The 26,816-nt window shown below is 50.9% G+C and overlaps 1 protein-coding gene across 1 annotated transcript in view; it reads right to left on the bottom strand.

Moving 5' to 3' along the window:
- Positions 1-26,816, bottom strand: part of LOC119955880 (cyclin-dependent kinase 17-like) — a 155,981-nt gene that overhangs the window by 44,172 nt on the left and 84,993 nt on the right. The window lies entirely within an intron of this gene.

The following is a 26,816-nucleotide window of genomic DNA, read 5'->3' as shown; positions in this document are numbered from 1 at the left end:
GCAGGATTGGACAGAGTCAGCATGGATTTATGAAAGGGGAAATCATGCTTCACAAAGCTACTGGGATTCTTCGAGGATGTAACCTGCCGAGTTGATGAGGGGGAGCCAGTGGATGTGGCTTATTTGGACTTTTAGAAGTGTGACTGAATGAGGAATATTGGATTCAAAGCATTGGGCTATTTAAGGGTTAAACGCCTGCGGTAGAGTGTGTTTGACTGCAGTGGTCATGTTTGCTTAAAAGTAATTCTGTTTTGCATGGGGCTTGGGGTGCTTTTAGCAGCCAGAGGGTGAAATTGACAAAGGAATGTGTTTTCGGTCTGGACTAATGGGTTGTGGTTTGACTGGGGAAGTCCATGGGGAGTTAATGTGCTTTGCAGCCTGCAGAGAATATGGGCGGAATTCTCCGTTTCTGAGGCTAAGTGATGGAGCGAACGGAGTTTCACGACGGGAAAATCGGCGTGAGCCTCTCATCGATTCCGGTACAGGTGAGGGGCTAGCACCAGCGCCGCATTAAACACTTGCGGAACACACTGAAAATGGACGGAGAATCGCCGGGTCCCGGGCCACAGATGAGCAGGGGTGGCCTGCACCAATTTCAGCCGGAACACATGACGCTGGCTGTGCTGGAACTCTAATCCGCCCACTCCGACCCCACAGCACACTCACTGGCCAACCCCCACCATTCTCCCTGGCCCTAGCAGAAGTCTCCCCCTCCCGTCCAGTGGCACGGATCCCGGACGACTGTGACGGCGCTGGACACTGGTCCGCTCCTGACACACTGGGTTCCCGAACACTGGGACCACACGTGGCCCGCACCATCGGGGGGGGGGGGGGGGAGCATCGCGGATCAGTCGGCCGAGGAGGCATCAAACCCGCGCCTGCCCCATTCTCGCCCAATCGCTGATCCTGATTTTGGCGTCGGGCTACGGAAAATGCAGCCCAATGTTTTCCAGCTTGTGGAGATGTGGTCACTGGTGGATGGAATCAAGGAATGTAGTGAGAGATTTTGCAAAGATTTAAAGAAGCAGTTTTTGGAGAAATCTTTGGTGAGGGAAGTTGAATTCTGATCTGCCTGACACTGTCCACAACTGAAATGAAAATCGCTTATTGTCACATGTAGGCTTCAAGTGAAGTTACTGTGAAAAGCCCTTAGTCGCCACATTCCGGCGCCTGTTCGGGGAGGCTGGTACGGGAATTGAACCGTGCTGCTGGCCTGTTTCCAAAGCCAGCGATTTAGCCCTGTGCTAAACCCGCCCCTGTTCTCCCACAGTAAGAAAGACTGGGAGCTGTATGTTTCTTTTTCGAGTTGTTTAATGGGGAATTGAGTCGCAGTGTTTAAGGGGTAAATGTAAACTGTTCTTTCAGGTGTGAAGTTATAAAAGTTAATATTTATGGCAGCACAGTGGTGCAGTGGGTTAGCACTGCTGCCTCATGGCGACGAGGTCCCAATTTCAATCCCGGCTCTGGGTCACTGTCCGTGTGGAGTTTGCACATTCTCCCCGTGTCTGCGTGGGTTTTGCACCCACAACCCAAAGATGTGCAGGGTGGGTGGATTGGCCATGCTAAATTGCCCCTTAATTGGAAAAAATGAATTCGGTACTCTAAATTTATATTTTAAAAAAAAATAAAATAAAAGTTAATATTTTATTCACAATAAAGTTTTGTTCTGAAAAACACCAAAGCCCCATTTCTTTGTGCAATCGCTCCCGGAGCGATTCATTCTTTCCGCATAGTCTTCCAAATAAACTCAAATATTGGGGATTCGGTCCAGTATCCTGGTCACTGCTGGGATCGTAATATGAGGCTTTCGACAAAGTCCCTCATCAGAGATTAGTGTGTGAAATTAAAGCGCATGGGGTTAGGGGTAGTGGATTGAGCTGGATAGAAAACTGATTGGCAGACAGGAAACAAAGAGTAGGAATTAACGGGTCATTTTCCAAATGGCAGGCCGTGACTAGTGGGGTACCGCAGGGATCGGTGATGGGACCCCAGCTATTCACAATATACATTCATGATTTAGATGAGGGAACTAAAATGTCATATCTCCAACTTTGCAGATGACACCAAGTTGGGGTGGGAGGTTGAGCTGTGAGGAGGAGGCAGAGATCCTTCAGTGTGATTTGGACAGGCTGAGTGAGTGGACAAATGAACGGCAGATGCAGTATAATGTGAATAATTGTGAGGTTATCCACTTTGGTACCAAAAACAAGAAGGCTATAATTTGGGAGAGGGGAGTGTGCAGCGGGACCTGGATGTCCTTGTACACCAGTCGCTGAAGGTAAGCCTCCAGGTGCAGCAGGCGGTAAAGAAGGCAAATTGGATTGGATTGGATTTGTTTATTGTCACGTGTACCGAGGTACAGTGAAAAGTATTTTTCTGCAAGCAGCTCAACAGATCATTCAGTACATGGGAAGAAAAGGGAATTGAACAGAATTCAAGAAAATACATGAGAATACATAATAGGGCAACACAAGATATACAATGTAACTACATAAGCATTGGCATCGGATGAAGCAGACAGGGTGTAGTGTTAATGAGGACAGTCCATAAAAGGGTCATTTAGGAGTCTGGTGACAGTGGGGAAGAAGCTGTTTTTGAGTCTGTTCGTCCGTGTTCTCAGATGGTATGTTGGCCTTCATTGCGAGAGGATTTGAGTACAGGAGCAGGGATGTCTTGCTGCAATTATACAGAGCCTTAGTGAGGCCACACCAGCGGGTTTCCCAGCGGCGGGATGGGGAGAGAGAATCCCGCCACCAGCGAATGGTGCGGCGCCGAGTGACCTGTGGCTGGGGGAACGGAGGTTCCGCCCCTGGTCTCTCCGGGATACGGGGAACGTGCATGAAAAATGGAGCTGAGGCCCATGATCCGCCATGATGGTACTGACTTGGGCTGCATGGTGGCGCAGTGGTTAGCAATGCTGCCTCACGGCGCCGAGGTCCCAGGTTCGATCCCGGCTCTGGGTCACTGTCCGTGTGGAGTTTGCACGTTCTCCCCGTGTCTGCGTGGGTTTCGCCCCCACAACCCAAAGATGTGAGGGTAGGTGGATTGGCCACACTAACTTGCCCCTTAATTGGAAAATGAATTGGGTACTGTAAATTTCTTTTTATAAATTGAAAAAATGATGGTACCATGGCCTCACGGTAGCATGGTGGTTAGCATCAATGCTAGATCGCGAGATCGCATCTGGTATTTAACGGTGCTGAAAATGAGCCCCCACGAGCGTCTCGCCATCACTGGCTGTCTCACTGTGGATTCGCCCAGACTCGCGCCACAGGTGTCTCGCCGTTCACAAGGAGGAGCTGCTTTTAAAAGCCGTCGATGAGAGGCGGGGCAGCCTGCTCCGCTGAGGGGGGGTCGGAGGGCCAGCAGCAGGGTCACCAATACCGTCTGGGAGGGCAGCGTGGCCAGGAGGGTCGGCGTTCAATGTGGGAAGAAGCCCAATGACCTCCACCGCCCTGCAAGGGTAAGCTGCCACCTCTCTCCTGGCATCAGTTCCCCCTGCCACCCCTCAAATTCCCCTCCCTCCCTCCCCGCCCATAAATCAATGGTTGACACCTCGCACCCTCCCCACATCTGACCTTCGTGCTTGTTCCTGAGCACCCTGTGGCACCCACCAGCCCAACCACCATGTCCAGCTGCGGTGCCCACACATGCCACCTAGACCCTGCCACCCCCCCCCCCCCCCCCACCCTCCCCCCCGCGCCTATCCGTCAAGTGCGCGGCTTACCATGCCCTCTCTATGTCCCTGCAGAGGAAGGTCGCCCATAACAGGGGGGGGGGGGGGAGAGAACTGACCAAATGTCCATTCTCTCTCGGGGTGGGGTCACAACCTTCCCCCACCCAAGAGACCACCTCAGAGGAGAGCTCCGAGGAGACCACCAGCGAGGCGTCACTGCTGTCACCCCCACCCGCGCAGAGACACACGCCACGGTGGGCAATGTTAGCGGACAGACTTGTGGGCCACAATCAGGTGAGCAGCACACAGCTGCTGATGCACCTCAGGAGGAGGCAGGAACCAAGGGAATCAGCAGCAGGAGATCTGCTGGATCCCAGGACTCAGCTGGGTCCCAGCCAGATGCCGAGCCTCTGGACGACGTTGACCCAGAGCTGATGCAGGCGCTAGGGCACGGCTGTGAGATTCAGGAGGGGATGTCAGCAACATTCCAAAGCGTGCGTAGCCGATCGGAGGAGCCCCCAAAAGCTACGGGCACAGGAGATGATGCCGGCAATGCGTGGTACCGTGGCCAACACTGCTAGGGTGGCGACCGCAGTGGAAAGCCTGCAGCAGAAGGTCAGCGTCTTGAGCGACGGTGTGGCTCATTCTGTGCCGACCATGGCTGAGGGCCTCGTCATCATGTCCCAGTGGCTGAGGGCCATTGCCGAGGTTCTGCAGAGCACGGCCCAGTCAGTGAGGAGCTTCGCTGAGGCCATTGACACGATGGTGCAGGCAACGGGGAGGTGCCAGGACCGGCAGAGCCACATATCGCAGGAGCCTCTGGAGCCCATTCTAGCTGCCTCTCCGTCCCATGGAGACCCCCTTAGGGCCTTACGGGCACCGTCCGGGAGGAGGAAGCGCTGGAGCCCAACCTGCCGCCTGACACCAAGGAGATGATGGTGGTGGTTTCCAGTTCCTCTGAATCCCCTCTCCTGACACTGGTGCATCTCAAGGGCAGCGAGCAGAACAGGAAGCCCTCTAGCTCCAGCCCCTCCAGAGGACATCAGCCGAGGGCATCAAAGGCCCCAGGGTATTGAAAGCAGTAGGCTCCCTCCGCCTCTGATGCGTATCATGGGGACTCAGCTGGACGCAGCAGTAGGCCATGTAAGATCAAGAAGATTGAGGAGCACTGAGGGGGCTCTGGGGTGGGGGGGATGGTGGCTATGTGTAGCTAGGGGAAATGGAACTGCCAAATGTTCACAATTAAAACATGTTACACCTGATACATGTGAAGCCTCTGTCACGTTAATCTGCCTGCACCCCCATCCCCTGTGGACCCGCCAAATGGTCCAAGAACAAACGCCCCGACGCGGACCCCGCTCAGCTGATGGGGGTGACAGCGCTCAGCAGAAAGACAGGAGTCAGACTCCGGCATCGACTGAGGAACTCCAGAGCTTCCCTCACAGCGAATGATCATCACTCGCCTGCTTGTCGAGTGACCCACTGACAGTGCCGGCACAGGCCCAACACCCTGGGGGGACGTTACACAGACCATGGGAGGGTGAAACAGGGTAGTTGTTGGAGGGGAGGGGGTGAGACGGGTATTGACTTAGACCAGGCCTTTGAGATTGGCCACTTGGAATATGAGTTCCCCGATTAGTGGCCCAATCAGTGAACACCTTTCTGTGTCTATAACAGGGAGTGTCAGATCCTCTGCACTCCCGGTGTAGACAGCGAGCCCTATGCACCCCCGGTGTAGACAGAGAGCTGAATGCACTCCCGGTGTAGACAGGGAGCTGTATGCACTCCCGGTATAGACAGTGAGCTGAATGCACTCCCGGTGTAGACAGAGAACTGAATGCACTCCCGGTGTAGACAGCGAGCTGAATGCACTCCCGGTGTAGACAGGGAGCTGAATGCACTCCCGGTGTAGACAGCGAGCTGTATGCACCCCCGGTGTAGACAGAGAGCTGAATGCACTCCCGGTGTAGACAGCGAGCTGAATGCACTCCAGGTGTAGACAGCGAGTTGAATGCATTCCCGGTGTAGACAGTGAGCTGAATGCACTCCCGTTGCAGACAGCGAGCTGAATGCACTCCTGGTGTAGACAGCGAGCTGTATGCACCCCCGGTATAGACAGTGAGCTGAATGCACTCCCGGTGTAGACAGGGAGCTGAATGCACTCCCGGTGTAGACAGCGAGCTGAATGCACTCCCGGTGTAGACAGGGAGCTGAATGCAATCCTGGTGTAGGCAGCGAGCTGAATGCACTCCCAGTGTAGACAGCGAGCTGAATGCACTCCCGGTGTAGACAGGGAGCTGAATGCAATCCTGGTGTAGGCAGCGAGCTGAATGCACTCCCAGTGTAGACAGGGAGCTGTATGCACCCCCGGTGTAGACAGGGAGCTGAATGCACTCCCGGTGTAGACAGCAAGCTGAATGCACTCCCGGTGTAGACAGGGAGCTGAATGCACTCCCGGTGTAGACAGCAAGCTGAATGCACTCCCGGTGTAGACAGGGAGCTGAATGCACTCCCGGTGTGGGCAGCGAGCTGAATGCACTCCTGGTGTAGACAGCGAGCTGAATGCACTCCCAGTGTAGACAGGGAGCTGAATGCACTCCCGGTGTAGACAGGGAGCTGAATGCACTCCCGGTGTAGACAGTGAGCTGAATGCAATCCCGGTGTAGGCAGGGAGCTGAATGCGCTCCCAGTGTAGACAGCGAGCTGTATGCACTCCCGGTGTAGACAGGGGGCTGAATGCACTCCCGGTGTAGACAGCGAGCTGAATGCACTCCCGGTGTAGACAGCGAGCTGAATGCACTCCCGGTGTAGGCAGCGAGCCCTATGCACTCCCGGTGTAGACAGGGAGCTGAATGCACTCCCGGTGTAGACAGCGAGCTGAATACACTCCCGGTGTAGACAGCGAGCTGAATGCACTCCCGGTGTAGACAGCGAGCTGAATGCACTCCAGGTGTAGACAGCGAGTTGAATGCATTCCCGGTGTAGACAGCGAGCTGAATGCACTCCCGGTGTAGACAGTGAGCTGAATGCACTCCCGTTGCAGACAGCGAGCTGAATGCACTCCTGGTGTAGACAGCGAGCTGTATGCACCCCCGGTATAGACAGTGAGCTGAATGCACTCCCGGTGTAGACAGGGAGCTGAATGCACTCCCGGTGTAGACAGCGAGCTGAATGCACTCCCGGTGTAGACAGGGAGCTGAATGCAATCCTGGTGTAGGCAGCGAGCTGAATGCACTCCCAGTGTAGACAGCGAGCTGAATGCACTCCCGGTGTAGACAGGGAGCTGAATGCAATCCTGGTGTAGGTAGCGAGCTGAATGCACTCCCAGTGTAGACAGGGAGCTGTATGCACCCCCGGTGTAGACAGGGAGCTGAATGCACTCCCGGTGTAGACAGCAAGCTGAATGCACTCCCGGTGTAGACAGGGAGCTGAATGCACACCCGGTGTAGACAGCAAGCTGAATGCACTCCCGGTGTAGACAGGGAGCTGAATGCACTCCCGGTGTGGGCAGCGAGCTGAATGCACTCCTGGTGTAGACAGCGAGCTGAATGCACTCCCAGTGTAGACAGGGAGCTGAATGCACTCCCGGTGTAGACAGGGAGCTGAATGCACTCCCGGTGTAGACAGTGAGCTGAATGCAATCCCGGTGTAGGCAGGGAGCTGAATGCGCTCCCAGTGTAGACAGCGAGCTGTATGCACTCCCGGTGTAGACAGGGGGCTGAATGCACTCCCGGTGTAGACAGCGAGCTGAATGCACTCCCGGTGTAGACAGCGAGCTGAATGCACTCCCGGTGTAGACAGCGAGCTGAATGCACTCCCGGTGTAGGCAGCGAGCCCTATGCACTCCCGGTGTAGACAGGGAGCTGAATGCACTCCCGGTGTAGACAGCGAGCTGAATACACTCCCGGTGTAGACAGCGAGCTGAATGCACTCCCGGTGTAGACAGCGAGCTGTATGCACCCCCGGTATAGACAGTGAGCTGAATGCACTCCCGGTGTAGACAGGGAGCTGAATGCACTCCCGGTGTAGACAGCGAGCTGAATGCACTCCCGGTGTAGGCAGGGAGCTGAATGCACTCCCGGTGTAGACAGGGAGCTGAATACACTCCCGGTGTAGACAGCGAGCTGAATGCACTCCCGGTGTAGACAGAGAGCTGAATGCGCTCCCAGTGTAGACAGCGAGCTGAATGCACTCCCGGTGTAGACAGCGAGCTGAATGCACTCCCGGTGTAGACAGGGAGCTGAATGCACTCCTGGTGTAGACAGCGAGCTGAACGCACTCCCGGTGTAGGCAGCGAGCTGAGTGCACTCCCGGTGTAGACAGGGAGCTGAATGCAATCCTGGTGTAGACAGACCGTGCACCAAGAAATCATAGAAGAGCAGGAAAATTTGATAATGGAAGAAACTCAAAAGCCTGAAGCATTCGGAAGGAAATGATTGAGTTAACATCGCAAATAGAGTCAAGCGGGAATGATTTGGTGGCAATTACTGAGACATGGTTACAAGGAGACCAAGTCTGGGGGCTCAATATTCAAGGGTACTCAGTACTTTGGAAGGATACAGAAAGGAAAAGGAGGTTGTGGAGGTTTACTGGGAAAGGAAGGGATCTGGGGTCCTGAGAAATGATATAGGCACTGGTGATCAAGACGTGGAATCAGTCTGTGGAGAAATAAGAAAGTATAGGGAAGAAGTCCCTGGTGGGAGTAATCTGTAGGTCCCCAAACAGTAGTCCCGCAGTGCGAAATAAACCAGTATAAACCAGGAAATACTGGGGGCTTGTAAGAAAGGTATGGCAATAATCATGGGTGATTTTCATATGCATATGGACTGGTTTAGTCCAAATTGGCAAGGGTAGCCTCAAGGGAGAGTTCGTTGAACGTGTTAGCGATTGTTTCTTGGAGCAATATGTTGTGGAATCAACCAGGGAGCGGGCTATTCTGGATTTGATATTATACAACGAGGAGGAATTGATTCATTCATTTATTTTTATTTTTTTTAAATGCATTTTATTCAAACTTGTATCAAAGTAGGTTGCAACAAATAAACACCCCGGGAAACATTCTTCCCAACAATCAACGATACAGTTTTAACAGATTTTTCTCCCTTTTCACCCCCCCCCCCCCAGTGACAAACAGCTCCTCAAACACGGTCACAAACATCCCCCACCTTTCCTCAAACTCCCCTGCTGAGCCCCTTAACTCATACTTTATCTTCTCTAACCGCAGGAAGTCATACAGGTCACCCAACCGTGCTGCTACCCCCGGTGACGATGCTGACCGCCACTCCAGCAAAATTTGTCACCGTGCAATCAGAGAGGCGAAGGCCAAGACATCGGCCTTTCCCCTCTCCATGGGCTCCGGCTTCTCTGAAACCCCAAATATCGCCACCAAAGGGTCCGGGTCCACTCCCTCCTCCACTACCCTGGCTAAGACCACGAACACTCACGCCCAGAATCTTCCCAATTTTTCACAATCCCAAAACATGTTTGCATGATTCGCTGGCCCCCGCCCACACCTCTCACACTCATCTGCTACCCCCTGAAAGAACCCATTCATTCTCGTCCGAGTCATATGCACCCTGTGCACCACCTTAAACTGTATCAGGCTCATCCTTGCACAAAGGGAGGTCCTGTTTACCCTTCGCAGTGCCTCACTCCATACGTCCCAATTGATCTCCATTCCCAACTCCGCTAGACCCCTTACAAGATTCCTCCTCCATCCTAACCCATTCTATCCCTTCTTCCCACCACCGCCGCACCTTGTCCACATTCGCCGCTCAATAATAATGAAGCAAGTTTGGCGACGCCAACCCCCTCCCCCTGCTGCCTCTGTAGCAGGGTCCTCCCCACCCTCGGCACCTTCCCCGCCCATACAAAGTCAGAGATGATCGTGTCCACTTTTCCGATAAAAGGCCTTTGGTAAAAAGATCGGGAGAGCCTGAAAGATAAACAAGAACCTCGGCAGAATATTAATTTTCACCACTTGGACCCTCCCCACCAACATTAAGTGCAGTGTATCCCACCTCTTAAGATCCTCCCTGGCCTCCTCCATCAGCTTCATTAAGTTCCACTTATGGAGCCTCATCCATTCCCTCACTACCCGAATCCCCAAATACCTAAACCTATCCCTCGCTACCGTAAATGGCATCCCCCCCTAAATTAGCCCGCTGTGCCAGCTCATTCACCGGGAATACCTCGCTTTTCCCTACATTCAGCTTGTATCCCGAGATCCCTCCAAACCTCCCCAACAGGCCCATAATCCTTCCCATTCCAACCGATCCGAAACATACAGCAAGAGGTCGCATAGAGCGACACCCGATGCTCCCTCTGTCCCCTCATTATCCCCTGCCACTCTGCCGACCCCATCACCAATGGCTCTTTGGCCAGCGCAAACAGCACTGTGTAAGTCAAAGCTTCGTGAGCTCATATAATTCGTCCTCACCCTCGCCCTTGGTGCCACATACAGCAACTGCACCCATGCCACAAATCTTGGCCCAAACCCAAACCTTCCCAAAACCTCAAACAAGTCCCGCCAGGGCAGCACGGTGGCCTAGTGGTTAGCATAACCGCCTCACGGCGCTGAGGTCCCAGGTTCGATCCCGGCTCTGGGTCACTGTCCGTGTGGAGTTTGCACATTCTCCCCGTGTCTGCGTGGGTTTCGCCCCCACAACCCAAAAATGTGCAGAGTAGGTGGATTGGCCACGCTCAATTGCCCCTTAATTAGAAAAAAATAATTGGCTAATCTAAATTTATTAAAAAAAACAAGTCCCGCCACTCCACCCGATCAAATGCTTTCTCCGCGTCCATGGACACCATCACCTCCGGTACCAGAGCCCCCAATGGATTCATCACCACATTCAACAGCCGTCTTATATTACTTGCCAGCTGCCGGCTCTTCACGAAGCCTCTTTGATCTTCTGCCACCACCCTGGGGACACAATCCTCCATCCTCCCCGCCAACAACTTAGCCAATACTTTCATATCCGTGTTCAACAGTGATATGGGTCTATACGACCCACATTCCACCGGATCCTTCCCTTTTTTTGGGATTAGTGTGATTACTGCCTGCTTCATCGTCTCCGGCAACTCCCCCTTCTCCAGTGCTTCACTAAACACCCCAACAGATGTGGTGCCAGGTCTGCCGCAAATTCCTTATAAAATTCTGTCGGGTACCCATCTGGCTCAGGGACCTTCCCCGGCTTCATAACCCCTGATACTATCCAGCCCCTTCCTCAGCCCCAGGGACTCATCCAACGCCTGCCTCTTTGCTTCCTCCACCTGGGGAAATTCCAGCTGGTCCAGAAACCACCCCATGTCCCCCTCCTCTCCTCCTGGGTCCGCCTCACAAAGTCCCTGGTAATTCTCTCTAAATGCCTCATTTATCTTCTCCTGGCTCCGATACCACATCCCCAGCCCCAGTCCGTATCTTTAATATTTCCTGGACGCAGCCTGTCTCCGCAGCTGGTACACCGGCCCGCCTTCTCCCCATACTCGTATTGCACCCCTCTTGCACCACACAGTTGCCCTATCGCCCTCCCTGTTGTCAGCCAGTCAAATTGCCCCTGCAACTTTTTCCTCTTTGCCAATCCCTCCAGGGTGGGCACCCTCGAATATTCCCTGTCCACCTCCACTATCTTGCTCACTGGACGGTCATGTTCCGCCCTCCTTTTTTTATATGCATGAACTGTAAATGAGATCATTCCTCCCCTGACCATTGCCTTCAGTGCTTCCCACAAAATGCCCGCCGATACCTCCCCATTCTGATTGAACTCCACATAATCCCTAATCGCCAACCGCACCTTATCACAAAAACCTCCATCCGCCAACAACCTCGAGTCAAACCTCCACCCCGGCCTCTGCTCTCGTCCCGTACTGAACCGAATATCCAGCCAGTGGGGTGCATGGTCCGAGATAACTATCCCCGTATAATCTGCCCCCTACACCCCAAGCAAAATCTCCCAACTCACTACAAAGTAATCAATCCTCGTTTACTTAGAACAGTACAGCACAGAACAGGCCCTTCGGCCCTCAATGTTGTGCCGAGCAATGATCACCCTACTCAAACCCACGTATCCACCCTATACCCGTAACCCAACAACCCCCCCCTTAACCTTACTTTTTAGGACACTACGGGCAATTTAGCATGGCCAATCCACCTAACCCGCACATCTTTGGACTGGTGATATGGTAAAACAGGATAAGACAGTGGGGTTTGTTAAAGTGGTAAAGGAAAGCCCAAGCGAAGCGAAGGAGGTGCAAAAGATTGCACGGTTTGATCAAGAGGTGCTTGCTAAGAAGGTGCCAGATCTCTTTCAAGAATTTACTTGAGTGGGTAAAGTTTACTCATGTGTAGCAGGAGTAGGTAAAGAAATCAGAATTTTAAGAGATACGGGAGCTAGTCAATCTTTGATGGTAAGAGATGGGGGAATATGTAGTTTGGGAGGAATATTACCAGAAAAGGTGGTGATATGTGGGATTCAGGGTGAGAGGAGTAGTGTTCCATTATACAAGGTAAAGTTGGAAAGTCCAGTGAAGAGTGGTGAAGTGGTAGTAGGAGTAATAGAGAAACTATCTTGTGCAGGAATACAGTTTATCTTGGGTAATGATATAGCTGGATCGCAGGTGGGAGTGATGCCTACTGTGGTTGATAAACCAGTGGAAAATCAAGCAACTGAACTGTTGAAGGACGAATATCCTGGGGTTTTTCCTGACTGTGTAGTAACAAGGTTGCAAAGTCACAGGTTAAGACAAGAGGAGAAATCAAAGAGTGAAGATAAAGTTGAAGTTCAATTCAGAAACGATTTTTGATCAGATGGAAAAGATCAAGAACAGGAGGATGAGGCGGATATTTTTAGTTCAGGAAAATTGGCGAAGTTACAACAGAAAGATATAGAAATAAAATGGATGTATCAGAAAGCATACATGGAAGAGGAATCTGAGTGTATAGCAGAATGTTATTGATGTCTTGATGAGAAAATGGAGACCTTTACATATGCAGGCGGATGAAAAGTGGGCAGAAGTTCATCAAGTAGTATTGCCGTAAGGGTATAGAAAGGAGGTGTTGCGAGTTGCACAGATTCCAAAGAGAAATTGAAAGAATGCTTGAAAATGGCATAATTAAAGTGGGTTGCAATGGAGCTCACCCATAGCGATGGTACCTAAACCAGACGGTCCCCAACAGTTGTGTGTGGACTATAGAAAGGTTAATGCAGTTACATGTATGGACTCTTATCCTATCCCACATTCGGAGGATTGCATTGAGAAGGTGGGACAATCAGCTTTTATCACCAAACTGGATTTGCTTAAAGGTTACTGGCAGGTACCTTTATCCGAAAGGGTGAAAGAGATTTCAGCTTTTATGACTCCAAATGGCATAAACCAATTCAAAGTTATGCCATAAAAATTGTCCCCGCCACATTTCAACGGTTAACTAAGTCATTTCAGGATTGTTCAACTGTGCGGTGTAGATAGACGATCTGGTGATTTTTAGTTAGACATCGAAAGAGCATTTGAAGCATCTGATGGAGTTATTCGATCGACTTCAGGAGGCGGATTTGGTGGTAAGCCTAGCCAAAAGTCAATTTGGAATAGCCCAAGTCACTTTCCTTGGCCATACAATCGGACAGGGTCGAATGTTCCCACGGAATGTGAAACCAACAGTTATTGAGGAGTTTCCAATACCCTCGACACAAAGGGAAATAATGAGATTTCTGGCATGAGTGGTTTTTACCGTAAATTTGTGCCGAGTTTTAGCAGGGTGGTTGCTCCACTGATGGACTTGCTGAAGAAGCGTAGCAAATTTCAGTGCACGGCAGAGTGTCAACAGGCATTTGACGGCCTGAAGGCTGTGATAACCACTGCTCCTGGGTTGGCCACCCCAAATTACACAGAACCATTCAAGGTGGCTATCGATGCGAGTGATGTGGGTGTAGCTGCTCTGCTCTTGGGAGAAGACAACAAAGGAATAGAGCGGCCGATTGGATATTTTTCCAAAAAATTAAATGCACACCAGAGGATGTATTCAACAATTGAAAAGGAGACTCTGCGTTTGGTGCTGGCTTTGCAACATTTTAACATTTATGTGACCAGCAATTCGTCAGTTATATATACTGATCATAATCCACTGACATTTTTGGAGAAGTTTAAGAATAAAAATGCCAGTCTGCTTCGATGGAGTTTATCATTTGCAGCCATTTAATTTAAAACTTATACATGTGGCAGGACGAGAAAACGTGATAGCCAATGCTTTGTCACGAATGTGATGAAAAGAGAAGCAGGTTTGATGGTGGACGACAAAGAACTAAAATGGACTGAATTATTGGAAATGTTTGCTTGTTTTAATGTTTTAAAATGTTGTCAAGTGTTGGGAATGGGCAAGTGAAAAGGTGAAAAATGAAACTATCTTTGGAGTTGATGGTTTTTTTTTCTTGGGGGGAGGTGTCATGGGAGTGGCCCTTTAAGGAAGGTTTTTGTCTTATCACATGGCTTCAGTGATGTCATTTTATGGGTGGAGCTGAGCGGTGTGTTTTTCTTAGTTACACTTTCAGATTTGACTGTTGTGGACTCGGGGAGAAAGAAGTGTTTTGTTCCTGTCTTTGTATTTTCATTTTAAAGAATTGCTCCAGGGTAAATCATAGCTGCCTGCTGTTTTGGTAACCAAAAACACATGGTTTGCTTTCCAGAAGGGTTTAAACCTGCTGGTGAAACAGGGTCACAATCTCAGGGAACGTCAGTCTTATTCAAGTGAGAATGCAGAGTGCTGGGCCCTGCCTTTGAAAAGGGGCTGTTTATGGGATTTTGTTTTTGAATTGGAACAGTTACGGGGGAATTCATTAAGTGTTATACAGATTACTGTAGCTGTGGGGTATCTTTATGTTTGTAATTGATAAAAATTCTTGCTGTGTGTTCATATAAATGTTAACTAAATTCTAAGAATAAAGCTTGTTTTTGATAAAAAATGTCTGGGAAGATTGTTGAATCACACCTCAAGTGAAGGCTCTTCTGCTCATCCTAACAAAATACAACAAAACATCATCAGTCAGGTGAACGCCATAATACACTTTGGAGTTATTAAACTCTGGCCCATAATACTAGCCCCAAATACTAAAAAGGGATAGAAAAAGCATTTATAAGTGTATAAAAGGGAAGAGAGTAGCTTAAGTGAATCGTTGGTCCCTTAGCAGATAGAATCATAGAATTTACAGTGCAGAAGGAGGCCATTCAGCCCATCGAGTTAGCACCGGCTCCTGGAAAGAGCACCCTACCCAAGGTCAACAACTCCACCCTATCCCCATAACCCAGTAACCCCACCCAACACTAAGGGCAATTTTGGTTACTAAGGGCAATTTATCACGGCCAATCCACCTAAACTGCACGTCTTTGGTTGTGGGAGGAAACCGGAGCACCCGGAGGAAACCCACGCACACACGGGGAGGATGTGCAGACTCCGCACAGACAGTGACCCAGCCGGGAATCGAACCTGGGACCCTGGAGCTGTGAAGCGATTGTGCTATCCACAATGCTACCGTGCTGCCCCAGATGAGATTGGAGAGTTAATAGTGGGGAACACAGGGACGGTGGAGGAACGCTAAATCAATATTGTGCCTCAGTTTTCACAGTGGAGAACACTAGTGCCATTCCTATAGTGACATCCAGGTGAATGATCTGGGGACCTGGGTACGAATCCAACCAATGGTGGAATTTAAATTCAATAAAAATCTGGAATTAAAAGTCTAATGATCAACGTGATCAATTGTCCTAAAAAAAAACATCTGCAGAACGAGCATTGGAGGGTGCAGCAGATAATAAGGAAAGCAAATGGAATGTTGGCATTTACAGCAAAAGTTGCAGAGTATAAAGGGAAGGAAGTGTTGCAACTGTTCATGGCATTGGTGAGACCGCACCTGGGGTATTGTTCACAGTTTATGTCCCCTTATTTGAGGAGGGATGTAGTGGCATTGGAGGCAGTTCAGAGGGGATTCACTAGGTTGATTCCAGAGATGAGGGGTTTGTCGTACGAGGAGAGATTGAACAGTTTAGGCCGATACTCTCTCGAGTTTAGAAGAATGAAGGGAGATCTAATTGAGGTGTACAAGATGCCAATAGGTATGGATAAAGTAGACGTGGAGCTGATGCTTCCTCTTGTGGGGAATTCTAAAACGAGAGGTCATAATCTTAGAAAAAGAGGTAACAAATTTAAAACAGATCTGAGGAAAAACTACTTCTCCCAAAGGGTTGTGAATGTGTGGAATTCGCTACCCCAGAGTGCGGTGGATGCTGGGACAGTAAATTTAAGGAGGAGTTAGAGATTTTTAATTAGTAATGGGGTGAAGGGTTATGGAGAACGGGCAGGACGGTGGGGTTGAGGCCAGGGTGGGATCAGCCATGATCACATTGAGGGTGTGTCGGCTCGGGAGGCTAAATTGCCGACTCCCGCTCCTTGGTCATGTGTCCTAGGGAGGAGATGCTCTGGCTGATTTCGCAATCCAGCTCTTGATCTGTAACATTGTAGGTAGCAGATGAGGGACATGTCAGCCATGATAGAATGGCGGGGCAGACCCAATGGGCCGAATGGTCTAATTCTGCTCCTATATCTTATGAACTTATGTCCTTTAGGGAAGGAAATCTGCCGTCCTTACCCGGTCTGGCCTACATGTGACTCCAGACCCACAGCAATGTGGTTGACTCGGAAATGCCCTCAGGGGTGGGCATTAAATGCTGGCCCAGCCAGCGACGTCCATATCCCATGGACAAATAAAGAAAAACATTCCAAAGTTTCCTGGACACGGGAAAGATCCCAGTGGATTGGAAAAATGCTAATGTAACGCCCTTATTCAAAAAGGGAGAGAGGCAGAAAGTAGGAAATGATAGACCAGTTAGTTTAATGTCTGTCGTTGGGAAATTGGTAGAACCTATTTTTAAGGAAGTGATAACAGGGCATTTGGAAAGTCACATGCAATCCATCAGAGTTAGCTTGGTTGATGAAGGGTTAATCACGCTTGACTAATTTGCTAGACCTCTCCGAAGATGTAACAAGCCAAGTGGATAATGGACATCCTGTAGATGTAGTATATCTGGACTTCCAGAAGGTATTTGATAATAATGCCGCACAAAAGGTTAATTCTTAACGTTAGATCACATGGGTATAATAACACATAAGGAAGCTGTTGCGAATGAAGGTGAATTTATTTACAATGACATGCTCAGGACAGCAGCTCACTCCCAGTGCGGACCTCGAGGAGCACATGTCTGATCAGGCCCTGAGTTGCACCTGCTTTTACAACCCAACCTTAACAACTCAACAGGTGACCTCACGCTTGGCAAAATGGTCTTCCCTTAGAATCAGACCCAATACGAGACCCGGCCAGTCCAGTCCAGTACCAATCCTGGGAGCCATTGCCAAAATCCCACACACAGAGGGTGTCCCTGGCATGGAACGTTTCTTCCCGACATCCCGGAACTGCGGCAATTCTTTTTTCTTACGTATTTTATTCAAGGCATTTTCATTTCAACAAACAAAAGCAGAAGAACAACCAAACAACATTATAAACAACCCATCCTCCTCCACCTGCTCCCCTAATACCATCCCTTCCTCATCTCCAGCCTTCCCAATTTTAACCCCACTTACCACCCACCCGACCCCTCAAACCTCCTTAAATAAATGGCTTCAAGGGCAGCACGGTGGCCTAGTGGTTAGCACAACCGCCTCACGGCGCTGAGGTCCCAGGTTTGATCCCGGGTCACTGTCCATGTGGAGTTTGCATATTCTCCCCATGTCTGCGTGGGTTTCGCCCCCACAACCCAAAAATGTGCAGAGTAGGTGGATTGGCCACGCTAAATTGCCCCTTAATTGGAAAAAATAATTGGGTACTCTAAATTTATTTTAAAAATTTAAAAAAAAAATTTTTTAAATGGCTTCCACCTTTAGTTGATGCTAAATCATTGATATTCAAGAGTAGGCTGGATATAACACTTGGGGAGAATGGGATCAAATGCTATGGGGAGAGAGCAGGATTATGCTATTGAGTTGGATGATCAGCCATGATCCGTGATTAATGGCGGAGCAGGCTCGAAGGGCCAAAGGCCTCCTCCTATCTATCCTCCTCCGGGTGAACCCATCCAATGGCCCCTTCAAGACGGACTTGACCTTCTCCACCCTCAGGAATTCTGCCAGATCACTCACCCACACACCCGCTTTTGCCGGCTCCGAGTCCCTCACCTGAGCAAAATCCAACTCCGGGCTATCAGGGAGGCAAAGGGCAAGCCATCGGCCTCTCTCACCCCCTGGACTCCTGGGTCTTCTGACACCCCAATATTGTCACCTCTGGACCCAGGACCACCTCCACCCCCAGCACCTTGGACATCACGTCCGCAAACCCCCACCTGTACCCTTTTAGCCTTAGACACACGCAGAACATGTGGACATGATTCATGCCCCCCCCCCCCACACCACCCACACCCCCACACCACCCACACCTATCCTCTACCCCCTCAAAACCCGCTCATCCTCGCCACCGTCATGTTCGCCCTATGTATCACTTTGAATTGGATGAGGCATAGCCTTGCAGACGACGAGGACGCGTTCACCCTCCGCAGGGCCTTTTCCCACATCTGAGCCCCCAGCTCCTCCTCAGACTTGTGCTTTAATAACCTTTATAATAATGTTTATTAGTGTCACAAGTAGGTTTACATTAACACTGTAATGAAGTTACTGTGAAAAGCCCCGAGCCGCCACATTCCGGCGCCTGTTCGGGTCACAGAGGGAGAATTCAGAATGTCCAATTCACCCAACAGCACGTCTTTCGGGACTTGTGGGAGGAAACCGGAGCACCCGGAGGAAACCCACACAGACCATACCCAGGTCTCTCCTTCGACAACCCTCCCTCTGACACCTCCAAATATATCCTGTCCACCCTCAAAATCCCATCCGCCGTCTTGCCATCTCCGCCTGCTCTGCTGTCTCCCTGTTCACCCGAATTGAAATGAACTCCCTCCTGACCACCGCCTTGACCGCAGCATGGCAGCCGTGATCTCCCCAGTATCAGTAAACTCTACGTAGCCCCAAATGGCTGACCCTCGCCCGCTCGCACACATCCACCCCCCCCCCCCCCCCCCCCCCCCACTCCCCTGGGACCAAGCGCAAATCCACTCAGTGCGGCGGCATGGTCGGATGCTCTTCGCCTCGAACCCCACCCTCTTATTCACCAGCATCGCCACCCCCCCCTCGTCTTCATATCCAGCCCCACATTAAACACCTGCCCCACCCACCCTTTCCTCAACCTCGTCTGGTCCCCTATCTTCAGGTGTGTCTCCTACAAAAAGGCCACGTCCGCCTTCAAACTCCTCGTGCGCGAACACGCGCGACCGTTTGACCGACCCATTCAGCCCCCTCACGTTCCATGTGACCAGCCTGGTCTTGGGGCTCCCCACCCCACACCCCCTCCCCTGCTAATCAGCCACGTCCCTTTTTGAGCCAGCCCTTGACCCGTGTCACGTGACCCTCCAGGCCCACCCTCCGATGTCCACTGTCATCAATCCCTTTCCAACTGCCCCCTCCCACCCACAGCCCTGTCAGCAACCCGCACCCCCTCCCACCCACACCCTTGGCACAACCCTCCCCCCACCTCCCACCCACCCACACACTTGTCATCAACACCCCCTCCCACCCAGACCCTTGGCAACAACCCCCTTCCCCATCACCCCCACCCACACCCTTGTCATCAACACCCCCTTCCCCATCACCCCCACCCACACCCTTGTCATCAACACCCCCTTCCCCATCTCCCCCACTCACAATCAAAGAACCAGCCCCACCCCCTCCCGTGTTGCCACCTGGCTGCCCCCACTTCATTCCCATTAACTAGCCCGCCCAGCTAGCATGGTGGCCCCTGCCCAAGGCCTCCAATCGTCCTATCTCCCCAAGCCCCTCCCCCAACCATACTCTCCTAAAGAGTAACAATAGGCTCCCTCACCATTGTTCCCCCATGAAAAAACCTGACCTCCAAACAAGCCATCATCAAAAACACCTCCGCAGTTCAATGTCCTCACTCTCCTCCCAGTCCATTCTCCCTCACAATCTCCATTGCCTCCTCTGGCGTGCCAAAATAATACTCTCACTTCTGGAAAGTCGCCCACAGGCGGGCGGGGGACAACACTCCAAACTTCACCCCCTTTTGAAAGAGAGCAGCCTTGACCCGGTTAAACCCGGCCCTCCTCTTTGCCAGCTCTGCTCCCAGGTCCTGATACACGCGCAGCTCGGTCCCTTCCCAGGTACATTTCCTGCTCTGCCTCGCCCATCGAACAATCTTGTCCTTGTCCAGGAAACGGTGCAACCTCATCACCATCACCCTCGGCAGCTCACCCACCTGTGGCCTCCTCCGCAGTGCCCTGTGCACTCAGTCAACCTCCAGGGGCCGGTCAAAGGCCCCCTCCTCCATCAATTTCTCCAGCATCTTTGCCACATACGCCGACCTCCGCACCTTCAATGCCTTCAGGCATCCCGACAATCCTGAGGTTTTGCCTTCTGGAGCGATTCTCCAAATCCTCCACCTTCTCCCTCAGCCTCTTCCGGCTCTCCCGCATCACCCCCACCCCCCACCGCCAGCGAGGTCACTGCTCCTCGTGTACCCCCGCCGCCTCCTCCACTTTCTTGATCGCCCGGACCTGGGACTCCAGCCTCATCTCCACCACCTCGGCCAGGCTTTCCAGGACCCCTATCCTCTGCTGATTGAGGAACTCTTAACTGCTCCATTGACCACTGGGCAGGCACAGCGGCTCCCTTGCCCTCCGCCATCTTATCCTGTGGGGCACCAGGAAGACTCTCCTGCCCCACCAGCTCTTTCCTTTTCGCCCCACTCCTAGTCCGTGGATTCATCCACCAGAGGAGTAAAACCTTCCCCAGGCACTCCTGCACCTCTTCCCGTCAAATACTTTGCCCTTCGGGCAGAGAAAAGACAGCAAAAATCCGCCTTGGAGCCACCAAATGTGCGACCGCTCACTCCTTGGCCGCCACTGGACGCCCGACTGCGGTGATTCTTCTGTGGCCTGATGAGGCTTGACCGTTGCCCCAATGAGTCCGGAGTTGTCGGCCCATTGAGAGTTCTGCTGGAGCAATCTCGGCATCATACGGTAATTGAATAAGAAGCGTCCCAACCGCATGTCCATAGAACCGGTCAACTAATTTTTCAAGCCTTATTTATACGTTTGGACTGCCCTGTCTGCCAGTCCGTTAGAGGAAGGATGACCTGGCACGCTGCGGATGTGCCGATTACCATTGCGCCACATAAAAACGGCAAGCTCCTCGCTGGTGAAAGGCGTTCCACTGCCTGTAACCAGGACTCCCGGAACTCCGCGGGTATGAAAAGATCCCCCGAGCTTCACAACAGTAGCCCTGGGCGATGTGGACGACTCCCTGAAAACCTTTAGTCACTTGGAGTGGGCGTCCACCATTATTAACATGAATGGTCCAGCGAAATCCACGTGGAGACGGATCCATGGACGATCCGGGCATTCCCACGGGTGGAGCGGCGCTGACGAGGGCAGATTCTGAAATTCCCGGCACGCTGGGCAGTTCTGTACCATTCACTCGATACAGCTTCGTACTGGCATTTGCATTTTGGAAGCCCCCGGCCCACCTTCCAGCTCTTGGTCTGTAGGTAACAGCACCACAAGCACAGGCCTGGTGTTCTTCATTAACAAGGGGATCAGGGGTTATGGGGAGAAGGCAGGAGAATGGGGATGAGAAACATAGCAGCCATGGTAGAATGGTGGAGCAGACTTGATGGGCCAAATGGCCTAATTCTGCTCCTATATATTTGGTCTTATGGACGGCCAGCCCATTCCTGACGGGGATAACTACCTAAGCACCCCACAGTACCACACCGTCCTTCAAGCTCAGCGAAGGGTGGCAGAGACGGTGGAAAGGCCTCCTTTCTACCACCCCCGTGTAATGTAAGGTAATGCTTCGCCACCGCCTAGTCCCTCTGCATCCACGCACGCGCTCGAGCAGCCGCAATCACCTCATCCACCACAGGTTAGGACAGGTAGGGACAGGACACTCGCGGGCAACGGCGATTGGCTGAGGACGTCAGCATGGGTGATCCTGGTACCTGAAAGGTGTTAAAAAGTGTACTGGGAAGGGGCAAGCAGGAGTGCCCAGCGCTGGGTCCTGGATGTTGCAGGAGGCAAGATTCTCTGGTCCTCCCGGAAAAGCAACGGCTTGTGGTCCATTATGATGGTGAAATGCCGCCCCTTCATATAGTGATGGAATTTCCTCATTCCAAAGAGAGCCGTCAGACCACGCTTCTTAACCAGTGCTTGGCATCCGCCAAGATTCCTGAGGCAAACGTAATGGGGCGCTCCGTGTCGGCACTCCACGTATGGGCCAGCACCGGCCTGATGCCACAAGGGGAAGCATCGCACGTTATAATTAGGGGTCTCATCGGGTCATAGTTGTTAGGAATCATAGAATCCCTACAGAGGAAGACCTCTCGGCCCATCGAGTCTGCACCGACCCTCTGAAAGAGCTCTCCACCCAAGCTCACTCCCATGCCCTATCCCAATAACCCCTGAACCTAACTACACATCATCTTTCGACACTAAGGGGAAATTTATCATGGCCAATCCACCTAACCTGCACATCTTTGGACTGTGGGAAGAAACCGGAGCACCCAGAGGAAACCCACGCAGACACGGGGAGAACGTGCAGACTCCACACAGATAGTGACCCAGGCCGGGATTGACCCCGGGTCCCTGGAGCTGTGAGGCAGCGGTGCTGACCACTGTGCAGCCCGTTGTTTGGAAGATAGGTGCCTCTTGATGGCCGTCAATGCCTCGACCCGGGACGCGTCCCAGCACCATCTTTGATCTTGCTGCAACAGCTGCAACGGGGCCAATAGGGAGGCCAGGTTTGCGATAAACCTGCCATAATAATTAACGAGGTCCAAAAAGGTGCATCCCATCACTGTCCACGCAGTATCTGAGGTAGGTCCCTGCCCTGGCACGGAAAACTTTGTTTTAGTCGGGCGCCCACATGGGCAAAAAGGCGGCGCAGCTCCTGGAGATTTGCTACCTTATCCTGCTCCGTGGAGACGGTGATAAGAACGACATCTAAGTAGACGGCCACTTTTTTCAAGCCATGCAAGATGTTCTCCATCACTCTCTAAAATATCACGGGGGCCGACGAAACTCCAAATGGATGGCGGATGTATTCAAACAATCCTCGATCTGTATTTATTGTGGCAAATTATCGAGACTCCGGGTCAAACTCCATCTGTAGGTATGTGTGGCTCATATCGAGCTTTGTAAACGAACAGCACCCGGCCAGCCGAGCACATAAATCTTTGTCCTGGGGCATCGGATAGTGGTCCGGTCGCAAAGTCCGGTTTACAGGAAGTTGAAGTCCCCACACAGCCGGATGGTTTTCACCACTGGCACCACTGGTGCAGCCCCTTCTACAAAATGAGCGGGTTGGATGCCTCCTGGATCTTGCAACCTTTGCAGTTCTGCATCCACCTTAGGAAGTAGCGTGTGCGGGACCAGCCTCGCCGGTATGTAATGCAGTTGAGCAGTAGGATAGTCACAGATGTGGGTTTTGGCACCCTTAATCCTGCCCAGACCTTCCTGAATACTTATTCAACACATCGTAAAGATTACCGGAGCCCGAGAGGGAACCTCAATCAGCCTTTGTGAGTGAGGAAAGGTTCAATAGCAGGCTTTAGATCTAACAAAGTTTCCACTAACAACTTCTGGATAGTGCCCGAATTATTGATACCGCATACGAGTCTGTCCCGTAACATTTCTCAGAGGGACGACCCAAACTCACAGTGCTCAACCAAGCGCCGTAAACAAGTTAAAAAGTCCATAACTGATTCACCAGGGGAGCATATCGCCCTGTTAAACCGCTGCCGTTGCATAATCACAGATGGTTTGTGGTTGGAGTGGCCTGAAACCACCTCTACGAGTTCATCAAATCTCCTGGAACCATTGCGATTCCAAACGTCTGGGCTGCGCAGGCTCTCATAAATTCTGATCAATGGTCTAATCCCTCATTTACTCTCATTGGTTTCTAATTCTCAGCTGAAGCTTCCTGATTTATTCAAATAGCTGTCTGTCACTTGGAAAATGATTTGTTATCCAAGCATTGGTCATTACTTAAGATTTATTAATCTCCATCAAATTAATTAAATGTCTATGTGCCCCCGCCACGTGTACCAATCCTACAAATATAAGGTAATTGCATTAACCTTGCTGTTGCTAAGGCTTTGATACATTTTTATTACCAAATGTTGCTGTTGCTAAGGCTGTGATACAACCTTTTTGTCGGTCTTCCCCCAATATACCATTTGCTTGGAAGAGGTATCGCGTGCGCCCTGCATTCGGATTCCAATCCTCCAGCACCCCCCCCCCCCCCCAATCAATCAAAGGCATCCAATTTACAGAACGATGCCTTTTTAAACCATACCAGGTACCGCACTCAATACGAACTGCCAGCGGATCGGCAAATAGATGTGCGCATCCGGTAAATCCTCGTTGCCAATATAATAACTCATTGGATTGGATTTGTTTATTGTCACGTGTACCAAGGTACAGTGAAAAGTATTTTTCTGTGTGCAGCTGAACAGATCATTAAGTACATGGAAAGAAAAGGAAATAAAAGAAAATACATAATAGGGTAACACAAAGTACTCAATGTAACTACATAAACACCGGCATCGGGTGAAGCATACAGGGGTGTAGTGTTAATGAGGTCAGTCCATAAGAGGGTTGTTTAGGAGTCTGGTAACAAGGGGAAGAAGCTGTTTTTGAATCATTTTGTGCGAGTTCTCAGGCTTTTGTATCTCCTGCCCGATGGGAGAAGTTGAGTAAGTAAGCCGGGTGGGAGGGGTCTTTGATTATGCTGCCCGCTTTCCCCCGGCAGCGGGAGGTGTAGATGGAGTCAATGGATGGGAGGCAGGTTCGTGTGATGGGACTGGACGGTGTTCACGACTCCCTGTAGTTTCGTGCGGTCCTGGGCTGAGCAGTTGCCATACTAGGCTGTGATGTAGCCCGATAGTATGCTTTCTATGGTGCATCTGTAAAAGTTGGTGAGAGTTAATGTGGACATGCCGAATTTCCTTATACTTCCTCAGGAAACTAGGTGCTGTTGTGCTTTCTTGGTGGATTCATGAGGAAGCAGTCACGCGACAAAGGTGAATTTATTCACATATTTACAATTACAAGCTCAGCACAGCAGCTCACTCCCAGTGTAGACCTGCTCGGGAGGGCAGATCTGATCAGGCCCTGAGTTGGGCCTGCTTTTATCCCTGCCTTAACCAGCCCCAGGCGGTTGGCCTCCGCCCCCTACCGAAGGAGCTCGTGTTCCATGAGCCCTAGAGCCCACATGGTCCTCATGGGGGCTATAACAGTGGGATTAGGGGCAATTGGTCAGCTTGCATTGAAGACTGGCTAACCCAGGGGTGGGCAAACTACGGCCCGCGGGCCGCATGCGGCCCGCCAAAGGTATTTCTGCGGCCCACCAAGTCATTAAAAAAAAAAATTTTTTTTAAGGTTAATGGGGGGGGGGGGGGGGGGGGGGCTGTTGGGTTACTTACTGGTATAGGGTGGATACGTTGACTTGAGTAGGGTGATCATTGCTCGGCACAACGTCGAGGGCCGAAGGGCCTGTTCTGTGCTGTACTGTTCTATGTTCTATATGAGGCGCCCAGAATCATAACCGGGTGAAGTAATTATTTTACTTAATATACTATGCGGCCCTTTGTGAATTGTGAATTTCTGAATGTGGCCCTTGCACGGAAAAGTTTGCCCACCCCTGGGCTAACCGACAGCAGGCAGAGGGTCGCGATAAATGGGTCTTTTTCTGGTTAGCAAGATGCAACTTGCTGACTCGGGCCCCAACTGTTTACAATATATTTAATGAGTTGGACACAGGGAAAGAAGGACTGTAGCCAAATTTGCAGATTACACTAAAATAGAGGAGACAGTAAGTTGCAATGAAGAAATAAGGCATTTACAAATGGATATGGATAGGTTAGGAGAGTGGGCCAAATGTGACAGATGGAGTTTAACGTGGATAAGTGTGAGGTCATACATTCTGGTCAGAAAAATGGAAAGGCAACTTATCTGAATGGAGAGAAAATTCAGAGTGCTTCAGTGCAGAGGGATCTGAGGGTCCTGGTGCATGCATCACATCAACCTAGCATGCAGGTGCAGCAGGTATTAAGGAAGGCAGAGGGAATTTTGGCCTTTATAGCTAAAGGGATAGTGTATAAAAGGTAGGGAGGTGTTGCTGCAACGCTACAGCACATAAGTGAGACTGCATCTGGAGTACTGGCTACAGTTTGGTCCCCTTACTTTAAAAAAATAAATAAATTTAGAATACACAATTCATTTTTTTCCAATTTAGGGGCAATCTAGCGTGGCCAATCCCCCTATCCTGCACATCTTTGTGGGGGTAAAACCCACGCAAAGACGGGGAGAATGTGCAAACTCCACACGGACAGTGACCCAGAGCCGGGGTCGAACCTGGGACCTCGGCACCGTGAGGCAGCAGGGCTAACCTACTGCGCCAACGTGCTGCCCTGCTCTCCTTTGTCATGAGAATGTCGCTTTAAGAAATGTTTGGCTGCTCGTATTACTGCAGTGATGTCAGAGTGTGGGTGGAGATGGGCTGTCTGTCAGCTTTTTACTTTTGTTTTAGGCTGTTTGCTGCAGGGTGTGTTTTAGTTTTGTTTTCAGTGTTGGAGCTGAAGCCAGACAGAGCAGGTGTACTGCTGTTCTCTCTGCCATCAAAAGACTATCTCTTGATCGTTTGGTGAATTCAGAATTATAAATGTTCTCAGTAGTGAATGTAAACCTGATGTGCTTCTGTTAAAAGGTGTTTCTTTTGTCTTCTGGATGTTGTTTGGGAAGTTATTAAGGATTACTTAGTGTTGTATTCTTTGGGGGTTGTATTTGAATTGACGGTTGCTAAGATGTTCACTGTATGTTTTAAAAAGGTGAACTTGAGTTCGTAGAATAAACATTGTTTTGTTTTAAAGAAATACGTTTCCATTTCTGCTGTACCACCCCTGTAGAGTGGGCCGTGTGCTCCCCATACTACAATCTATTAAAAGTTGTGGGTCAGGTGAACTCCATGATACACTTT

This window comes from Scyliorhinus canicula, chromosome 21 (assembly GCF_902713615.1).
Source record: "Scyliorhinus canicula chromosome 21, sScyCan1.1, whole genome shotgun sequence".
Lineage (NCBI taxonomy): Eukaryota > Metazoa > Chordata > Chondrichthyes > Carcharhiniformes > Scyliorhinidae > Scyliorhinus > Scyliorhinus canicula.
This window is presented reverse-complemented; position numbering and strand designations above follow the sequence as displayed.